Source organism: Physcomitrium patens, chromosome 5, assembly GCF_059467195.1.
Source record: "Physcomitrium patens ecotype Gransden chromosome 5, ASM5946719v1, whole genome shotgun sequence".
Lineage (NCBI taxonomy): Eukaryota > Viridiplantae > Streptophyta > Bryopsida > Funariales > Funariaceae > Physcomitrium > Physcomitrium patens.
The window spans coordinates 1881802-1890927 of NC_143414.1; the positions used below are offsets into that span (position 1 = coordinate 1881802).

At 23.6% G+C, this 9126-nt stretch overlaps 1 long non-coding RNA gene across 1 annotated transcript; it reads right to left on the reverse strand.

The window, feature by feature from the left end:
- Window positions 1-1437: 1437 nt before the first annotated feature.
- On the reverse strand, window positions 1438-2590 carry LOC149989225 (uncharacterized). Its single transcript, XR_016502826.1, has 2 exons — window positions 2009-2590; window positions 1438-1838 (listed from the first exon to the last, which is right to left on the reverse strand). It is a non-coding gene; the product is annotated as an uncharacterized LOC149989225 (long non-coding RNA).
- Window positions 2591-9126: the final 6536 nt, after the last annotated feature.

Consider the following 9126-nt stretch of genomic DNA (forward strand, 5'->3'; position numbering starts at 1 on the left):
TATCTTTAGGGGAAATTATCTCAATTAAACAACATAAAGACATTATTGTTACTAATAGTTGGAACTTGGTTGTTTGTTTGTTTGGTTTGGTTTGATTTTGTTTTTGAGGTTCTCAGGCTTTCTGAATTTAAACCTTTACTTATCGAAAAGCTTAGCAATAAGGAACATCCCTTACGTTTAAACAGAAAAAGAGAACAATAGTATCTCATATAATAAATAGGATTCTATACATTAAAATATTGCTTCCTGTTTTCTTGAGAAAAAATTGCACGTCACTCTACTTATTCATAACAATAATAATTTTAATATTAATATTAATGCCCTATGACCGCCCTAAAAACCCCTTCACTGGGATTCTATTGCTTCCCAATACGTGATTCATTCATTCATTCATTCTCCTATCCATCCATCCATTCATTCATTCGTAGTGGGTACCGTAGCACGCTTTCCGACAGGGGAATATGCTTTGTTTTTCAGGATTTTTCTATTACCAACAACGATTGAGAAGCAACAGATCACCGAATGTCGAGACTGTGAAGCGGGGCCCGCCAATGCAGTGGAAGAAGGCCTGGAACGCGGCACTGACCGGCACTACGAGCCTTCACCTACCTCACCTGAGTACTACCCCCGAAATACCATTTTGCGGTGCAATCCGCGTCGGATGAGTTGCTGCGGCGATGGAGTTCCCAGCCTTCAATCTTTAAACATTACTGCAATTGGAAGGCTCGTGGATCGATCAGGACACAGGTCATCGGAGCATGACATTATAAATTTCATTCCTTTTATCATTGGAAAACTAAGCTGGACTGAGAGGGGCTTGTTGGACGGTGGGGAGACAGGAGAAAGCTGGTTCAGCACTGGCACTTTGGAATGTCAATATATTGTCCCACTCTTGGGACAAAATGCCAATGATAGCAATGGAGGTATCACATTTGCAAAAGGGCCCAACCCACCCCCCCCCCCCCCCCCCCCCCTTCCCTTTCCTTTCTTCAATGGGGTTTGATGATCTCTAAAGGCAAAGGTTTCATGATCCACCCCCGAGTGACCTCTTCAAAGACCATTTGCCCATGAATTTTGTGTTTGGTCCATGAGATGAGACCAAAATAGACATATAAAAATAACACACATTTACACATGAGAAGAAAAAGGAAAAATAAATAAATGAAAAATAATATTATCAATGAAAGTCAAAATAATAATAATAAAAAAAAATGTGCACATATACAACTAAGCAAAGAAAAGGAGACTGAAGGAAGAGAAGGAAAATAAAAGGAAAAATAAAAGTAAGCTTGGCTTGGTCATAGCACATCATCTTGTGTAGACTTCCAAAAGGTGGATGTCAGTTTTTAGATTTTATTACGTTCTCCATTTTTATATTAATGTACACATAAGTCATTACAATACTTTTCCCTTAAAGCATTCAAAACTATAGTCATATGAACAAAATAATGAAAAGTATTTGATTAAATAAAAATGTTGCATGTTTGTGTGCACACACACAAACACTTGATCCAAAGTAAGAATATCATATTAATAATTTATTACCCATGTTTGATCAAATTCATGTTCAGTTTGTGCATTTCCACAACCTAAAAATTATTCAACAACCCAAAAAGTTCTGTTGTATGGTTTTTTTTTTAAAAAAAAATTGGTGTTATTCACAGAAATAACTCCATCTATAGTATATCAATATTATGTTTGTCTATGATGCCAAAATCACTAAACAAATAACCAAAAACCAAAAACTGGAGCAATTGATATCTGAAACTGTTTCATGCATAAAAACAGTTGTATTTTCATATTTCATATTTTTCAGATGTGCGTGATTGATAAACATTCTGTAAAATTTTCAAATTTTTGTTTAGAAAACTAAATATCGCATTATTTTATCCAGGAATCAAAAATTTACAAAAATCAAAGTGTATGTGCTAAATATTAAAGTCATTTTTTAAAAAATAAATTGATTCTACATCAGATTAAACCCACTCAAAAGGACAAACATTCTCACCTGGAGTAGAGGAAACATAAGAATTAAGGTAGTGCATTTGGTGTTGATTATGCCCATCAATGGAATTCACAAAACATCAAAGATACACTTATGGAACAACAGTAGATGTGCTAAAGATTCAAACTTTGATAAAACAAGAGAGAAGAGTATGTGAAATCTTTTCTCAGCCTGTTTCAAAATATTGCCACATTTTTAATTCACAATTAAACACACAGTGACATAAATTTTAGCATTATTTAGCAGAAATTTGCAGTATATAACTATTATAGGTTATGGTAAAATTTTATCATTGTAACATAAAATATTTCGTTCTAATTCTTATAAGCATCGTGCCAAATTTCGTATATATATATCCAAAATATGATTTTTGTGTGGGTGTGTGAAGTGATTTGATGAGTTGTGAAGCAAAAGATTCAGAGCACATTGTTTGCATTACGTAAAAAACGAATTGACAGATTTTGAAATGTAACATCTGTAAATTTCATCAAATAAGAAATTTGATCTGTATTTCATGTTTACCTTGAATTTTTAAAGATTAAAAAAAAAATCATATTAAAAATAACTGAAACACAACAATATACACTCATACACAATAAAGGATAAAATAAAATGGAAATATAAAAAGTGACTTAGCATACGTGCTAAATGTCTTAAAGGTTTGAAAAAAAATTCTTTGCAAAGATTCCAAACATTTAAACTCACAATTAAGAAAAATTTATATTAAATTATATGTAATTTGAATAATATAAATATAAATATAAATATTATTTCACTTACAATAATTATTAAATGAGTTTATAACTGACTTTCAGATGGCATATATAGAGTAGAGAATGTTTAAAACTTAAGTATATGGAATAAAATTTTGGTGATTTTATTTTAATGCCAACGCTTCATGAGTTCTGTAGTAGCACAGCAACATAATGGAATCCTGATGTATTGAGCAGCTTAAGATAACACAATGATTTCAAACATAATTTGAGATCTTTTTTGTAAAAAATTTAAAAGTTAAAATTAATCTAATAACATAAGATAATTTAGTCTGGAAGCATTGAGTTTAAATGTATATATAATATCTATTGATTTATGTAAATCATAATCCTCTCAAAAGTTTTGAAAATAGCAAGGCTGGTTGCAATGAGGTTAAAGGTTTGCATTGTGTGGTTGCAATCTTGAACAGCCTTGGCCTCCCAGCATTGCTGATTGAGTACTAGAGTAGAAAGAAATCATTTTTTTTGTTCGTTTTAAAAATGTGTTGTCTGTTGATTTACAGAGAATTTTACTGAAATCATATTTAGAGTTAGGATAGGGTATAAGAAGATAGGCTTTCATCTTTTAATTTTAAGTTTTTTTTTTTTTTTTTTTTTTTTTTTTGCATCTGGGGGATTTACATCTTTATAAATGTTGTTGATTTTTGACTTGGTAAATTAAAATATATATATATATATATATATATATATATATATATTCATTGGAATAAAGTTTTGCTAGTTATTTATAATAAAATATAATTGTAGTCTGGTAAGACAACTAAAAATTATGTCAAAATTACTTAAAACTCATTTCCTTTCACAATGCACTTTCCCAAATAATATCTCTTTTAATAGTTGAACTAAATAAGAATATCCTTCTCTAATTACACCAAAGAAATGTAAATGGTTTCATTGATATTCAATTTTTTATTTGCTTATTTGTTAGTCTTTTTATATCAACGTTTCTTCAAAATTTGTTGATTTTTGACATGGAAAATTAAAATTAAAGCTTTTTAGTGCCCAAAAGCTCGGATTATTGCTAGTGTTATTCTAATAAAACTTAAACATAATTTTGAAGGATAATAAATAATATTACTTTGAATTAGTGGTTTAGATGAAATGAAATTTTAAATTTTGAGACTTTTCAATTGATTTGACAAGAAGGTGAATTAAATTTATGATAATAAAAAAATATTTTGTTGTATATAGAAACTCCAAAAAATTAATCGAATTGCCTCCAATTTAATGTGGTGTTTGAATCTAAAAATTTGATATCTTTAAAACAGCAGCCTTGAATGGAAGCATGATAACAAGTAAGCTTTTCTAAGTTTATTAATAAAATTATTATAGAATTTCTTATTTATTTATTCATGAAATAAAAATTTAACACATAAATTATACTTTACATAAAATAAATGTATTTCTTCCAAAAGAACGCTTCTGAAGTAAAATCAAATACCAAAACACAAGTTATTATTATTATTATTATTATTATTATTATTATTAAATAAGATATTTAGCAAAAAAATAAAAAAATAAAATTTTAATTCATTAATATTATTTAAAAACCCACATTATATACTAAGAAAAGTATAAAATTACACGTTGAATATATTTAAATTCTCAATATGAAATTTTACAAAATAAGATCACTTAAATAATATCAATCAAAATAATGTCTATTTTAATGAATAGTGTGTCAATTACTAATACATATTATGATTTTTTTTAAAATTTATATATATATATATATATATTTCTTATGATTATTAAAAAATTTACGGAATATATTATTTTTATTGTTAAAATATAAATAATATAATTAACATGCATATCTTAAAAGAATCAGAAATGAAAAATATTATTTAGTAAATGATTTGATAATCTCAAATGGTATTTTAGTGGAATTTGAATATTTCTTATTTTTTATATATATATATATATATATATATTCATACATCTCAGTGGAAGCCAAGATGAAAAATCAACAAATATTTTCTTGAAAATATTTATTTTTTATGCTTTTAAAAAAACACTTATTATGATGTTTCTAATAAGGACATATTGACCTGAATCTTGGCAAGATATTTCAAGGAACAATACCTAGAAAATCATCTCTTCAAAGGATGGTCTTCACAACAAAATATGCTCTTGCAAAGGTAGAAAAAGTTGTGCTACCCACTTTGTTCTTAGGATTTTATAGTACCAACTTGAATCCAACTCTAACAAGTTAAAAAATCCGTAATTTGAAAGCGGCTCCTCTCCTTCGTTTGTCCAATAATTTTTTAATTTTTTAATTTTAATTTTTTTTATAATTTTTTTTAAATATCTTCTAAAATAAAAAGAAAATAGTCTTGTATCATTCTGGATCCTTCTATTAAAAAAATGTTTTAAAAAGAAAGACTTGCAACAAGAGTTACCTTACAATAAATCACCTTGTAGCATAAGATGATTCTTGTCATCATTTAAATTTATGATTTTTATCCTTTTATTATTTTATTTTTAAATAAAATAAAATAAAATAAAAATATTTTTAAGAGTATATTTGTGTTCTAGACTAAAATCATTATTAACTTTGTATTCTTCGTGACAAATCCTTGTCAATCTTATAGCTTTATCTTCATTGTTTTTAGATGAATTAAATTTGAATTATATTTAAAACATAATAAATTTATTATATTAAATTATTAGATAATCTTAAATTATATTTTTATAATTTAAATACTTTCTCATTAACTAAAAATCATGAAGCACAATACATTTATAAAAATGATTAGATAATAACCTAAAAACATCTTGAGTATATCAATTGTTTTTTACTTGAATTATTTTAAAATATTACAATGAATTAAAACCTTAACCTCGTTAATTTTTTGAATTATATGAAAAATTATATTTTAGTTGTTACTAAAATTTTGGTTATTAAAAATAATAAATTATCGTTCTATAACATGTTCCAAATTATTCTTGTGTTTATTTTTTTTATTTTTTACTTTTTATCTGTAAATATTATTTTTAATTAAATTATTTTTTTATGATATTTTGTAAAATTTTAATTTCAAATGAAAAGCAATTAGACTTTTAGATAAGAATTTATTCATTTATTTATTTATTTATTTATTTATTTATTTATTTATTTTTATTTTATTAATCTGGAAAGCTTCGTTCATCGGGAATAGTTTTTTTCTGGTTTATCTGGACGTTATTATAAATTGTTAGTTTTTTTAACAACATATTTGAAAAAAAATAACAAAGGTATTACTGTATAATTTCATGACCATGCTACAATAATTTTAGGTTATAAGTTTAGTATGTTTGTTAATAAAGTTTTTTTTTGATAAGTGCACTAAGATGTAAATATATAATTGAGTTTTATTTTGATTAATTCTATGCTGAAAAGGTACAAATTTAGAGGAAAACACATTGCGAAATATCATATTCAAATTTTTCTACCACCTGGTTTTATAATACATTTATGGAAAAATAAATAAAAATAATGTGAAAATAATTTTTTAATGATATTAAATTTTAAAATATTCTGAATTTTTTTTTATTTTGATTACTTATTAAAAAGATAAATGGAAATAACATAATTAAAACATAAATTAAATAGAATTTGAATAAATATTTTAATCTTATATCTGGGAGCTCTTTTGAGAGGTTTTCATTATTTATTATTATATAGCATTAAAACATTATTTATATTCAAGACATAAAACATAAATAGTATATAATTATTACTTCTAAAAATAAAATTTATGAAATTTTTCAAACATACATTAAATTTTCTACAAATTAAGAATTTTTTAAAAAATAAAATTAAAAAATCTAAAGAAGCATTTAATTTTTTTATAGTATACATTTTAATAATTTATTTTATTTAAACGAATATGTTTATATTTTATAGTATATTATAATATTTATACTCTTTTACTTTAAATATTATTGGATTTTTTTAATATATACACACATGAAGTATATAACTTATATTTTAAGTTATCAAAGGTAAATTATGTTGGTATTCTTAAGAATCGGATTAATGTCAATTATAATTTAAAATAATAAAATTTATTATCTATGTTATTTAAATTTCTTTTATAAAAATGTCAATTTTTTTTGTAAAAAAAGGATATAATAATATTTCTATAAAGAATTAAATTTACAATATTTTATTATAAATTTGTCTAATATAAATAAATAATACCATATATATATATATATATATATATATATATATATATATTAAATCTACTAATCATATGTATTTTATTTTTTTGTTTGATTTTATTTTTAGATTTATTACATTCATAATTTATTCATTATTTTGTAAATTCATTGCAATTTAGGATCTGCCTTTTTTGATATTTTTATAAAAATGTCTTGTATTTTGCCTAAGATAATACATGTAGATTAATAGGCTTGCTTGCCATGAAATTAAAGCTACTTCCTTTGAGGTTCCAATAGAAGATGGGGGCATCATTTCAGCCTCTTTTTGGTAGAGGGATTAAGAGGCAACACTTTTCATAACTCCATATATGCTCTATTCAATAGTTACTTTGCATATTCTTTTATTAGTTTTTGAGGATTTTAGCAATTCTAGTGCTTTGCTCTATATTAACACAATTACATATATATATATATATATATATATATATGTATATATACACATGTTGTTTTAGATCTTAGTAAAATAATTCTATACTATTTATTTTTTCTATGAAAACATGATTTTGTGTTTTTTGTATTTTTGTGTTTTTTTTTGTGTTTTTTTTTTTTGTTTTTTTCTTAATAGTTAGTATCAAATCTAATTGAGGTGATATTATGATGGTAAAATTTGAGATAGAAAAATTTGATTGAAAGAAAATTTTTGGATTGTAGGAGTTGAAGGTGAAAGATTTTTTCATATAATAAAGACTATAAAAAATTCTAAGACAAAAGCTTGTAGATAAGAGTGACAATGAAAGGACTTTATTCTAAGAAAAATAAGAACTATACATTTGAATCTTACAAATAACATCTTGTAAAATATAATAAAAAAGAATTCAATATCATAGCTATGAACAAAATTAGTAAGTTTCCATATGACAAAGATGTTGACAAATTAGTTATATGTAAAGAAAAACGCAAGCCTCTTGGATCACCTATATACTTTCAACAAGCTTCTTTTTGAGCAAAAAAATTATTGATGTTAAATTAAAAGACAAGTATAAAGTTTTTTTGCTATTGACTTTGTTATTTTTTATTTAAAGATTTATTTATTTATTTATTATATGAAATAGATATAATATAATTAAAATAAATAATATACATATCTTTTAAAATAGGATAAAAATAGATAGATACCAAATAATGAACCTTATGTTTCAAAATATATTTATAAGAAATAAAATAATAGATAAAGACCATAACAAGAAAAATTCTAAGTCAAAATTAAATTTTAATTTGATAAATCAATGACTAAGTGCTATAAATATAGAAATTTGATACACTTAAAAATTTTTAGAAATAGAAAAAAAAAAAAAAACTAAAACCAAAATAAAAAATAATTAGATTGAAGTTTGATTGAACTAAAAATAAGATTGAAATTAGCAACATTAATTGTGTTTTATAAAATGTGTTTCTATTTATTTCTATTTAATTTCAGAAATTTGAAGAGAACTTGAGTATTAATTCTTGAAATTATTCAAGATTTAGAATTTTTAGGTACCAAAGATATGTTTATTTTAAGAAAAAATTAGATCCTATTTTTTTTTTTTTCTTTTTTTTCTTTTTTTTTTTACAAGTTTATTATAAAACTATATAAAATATAGGATCTAAGTACAAATTAAAACTAAATACATGAATAGTGATGCAAAATTTAATAAATTATCCATAGAAATATATATATATATATATATATTTATAAATAAATAAATAAGGATATTTAGATTATATCCAATATTCTTGAAATAAAGATTGGAGCTTCTAAATCTTTAAATAATATTAAGAAGATATTAGATTCTATTATATTTATGACATTTGATGATAAATAAATATTAATCCAAGTCAAATTAGTGATTATAAAGAAACATAAATGTTTTGATCTACTAGACTATTAAGGCATAAAATTATTTTTTCTAATTACAAAATATGTTTGATCTTCTATATTTTAAATTACTTTAGTTCATAAATTTAATGCAAATAAAAGAATATGATGGATGAAAGAACAGATTTTTTAAAAATAATCTAGACTTATAATCTAATATAATTACTTGAAGTGGAAAAAATAAAATGAATTATATATAGATATAAATGACAAATAGTGGAAGAATACTTTAAGTGTAAGTATAATAAGATATAAGGCTAGAATAGTAATAAAAAAATATG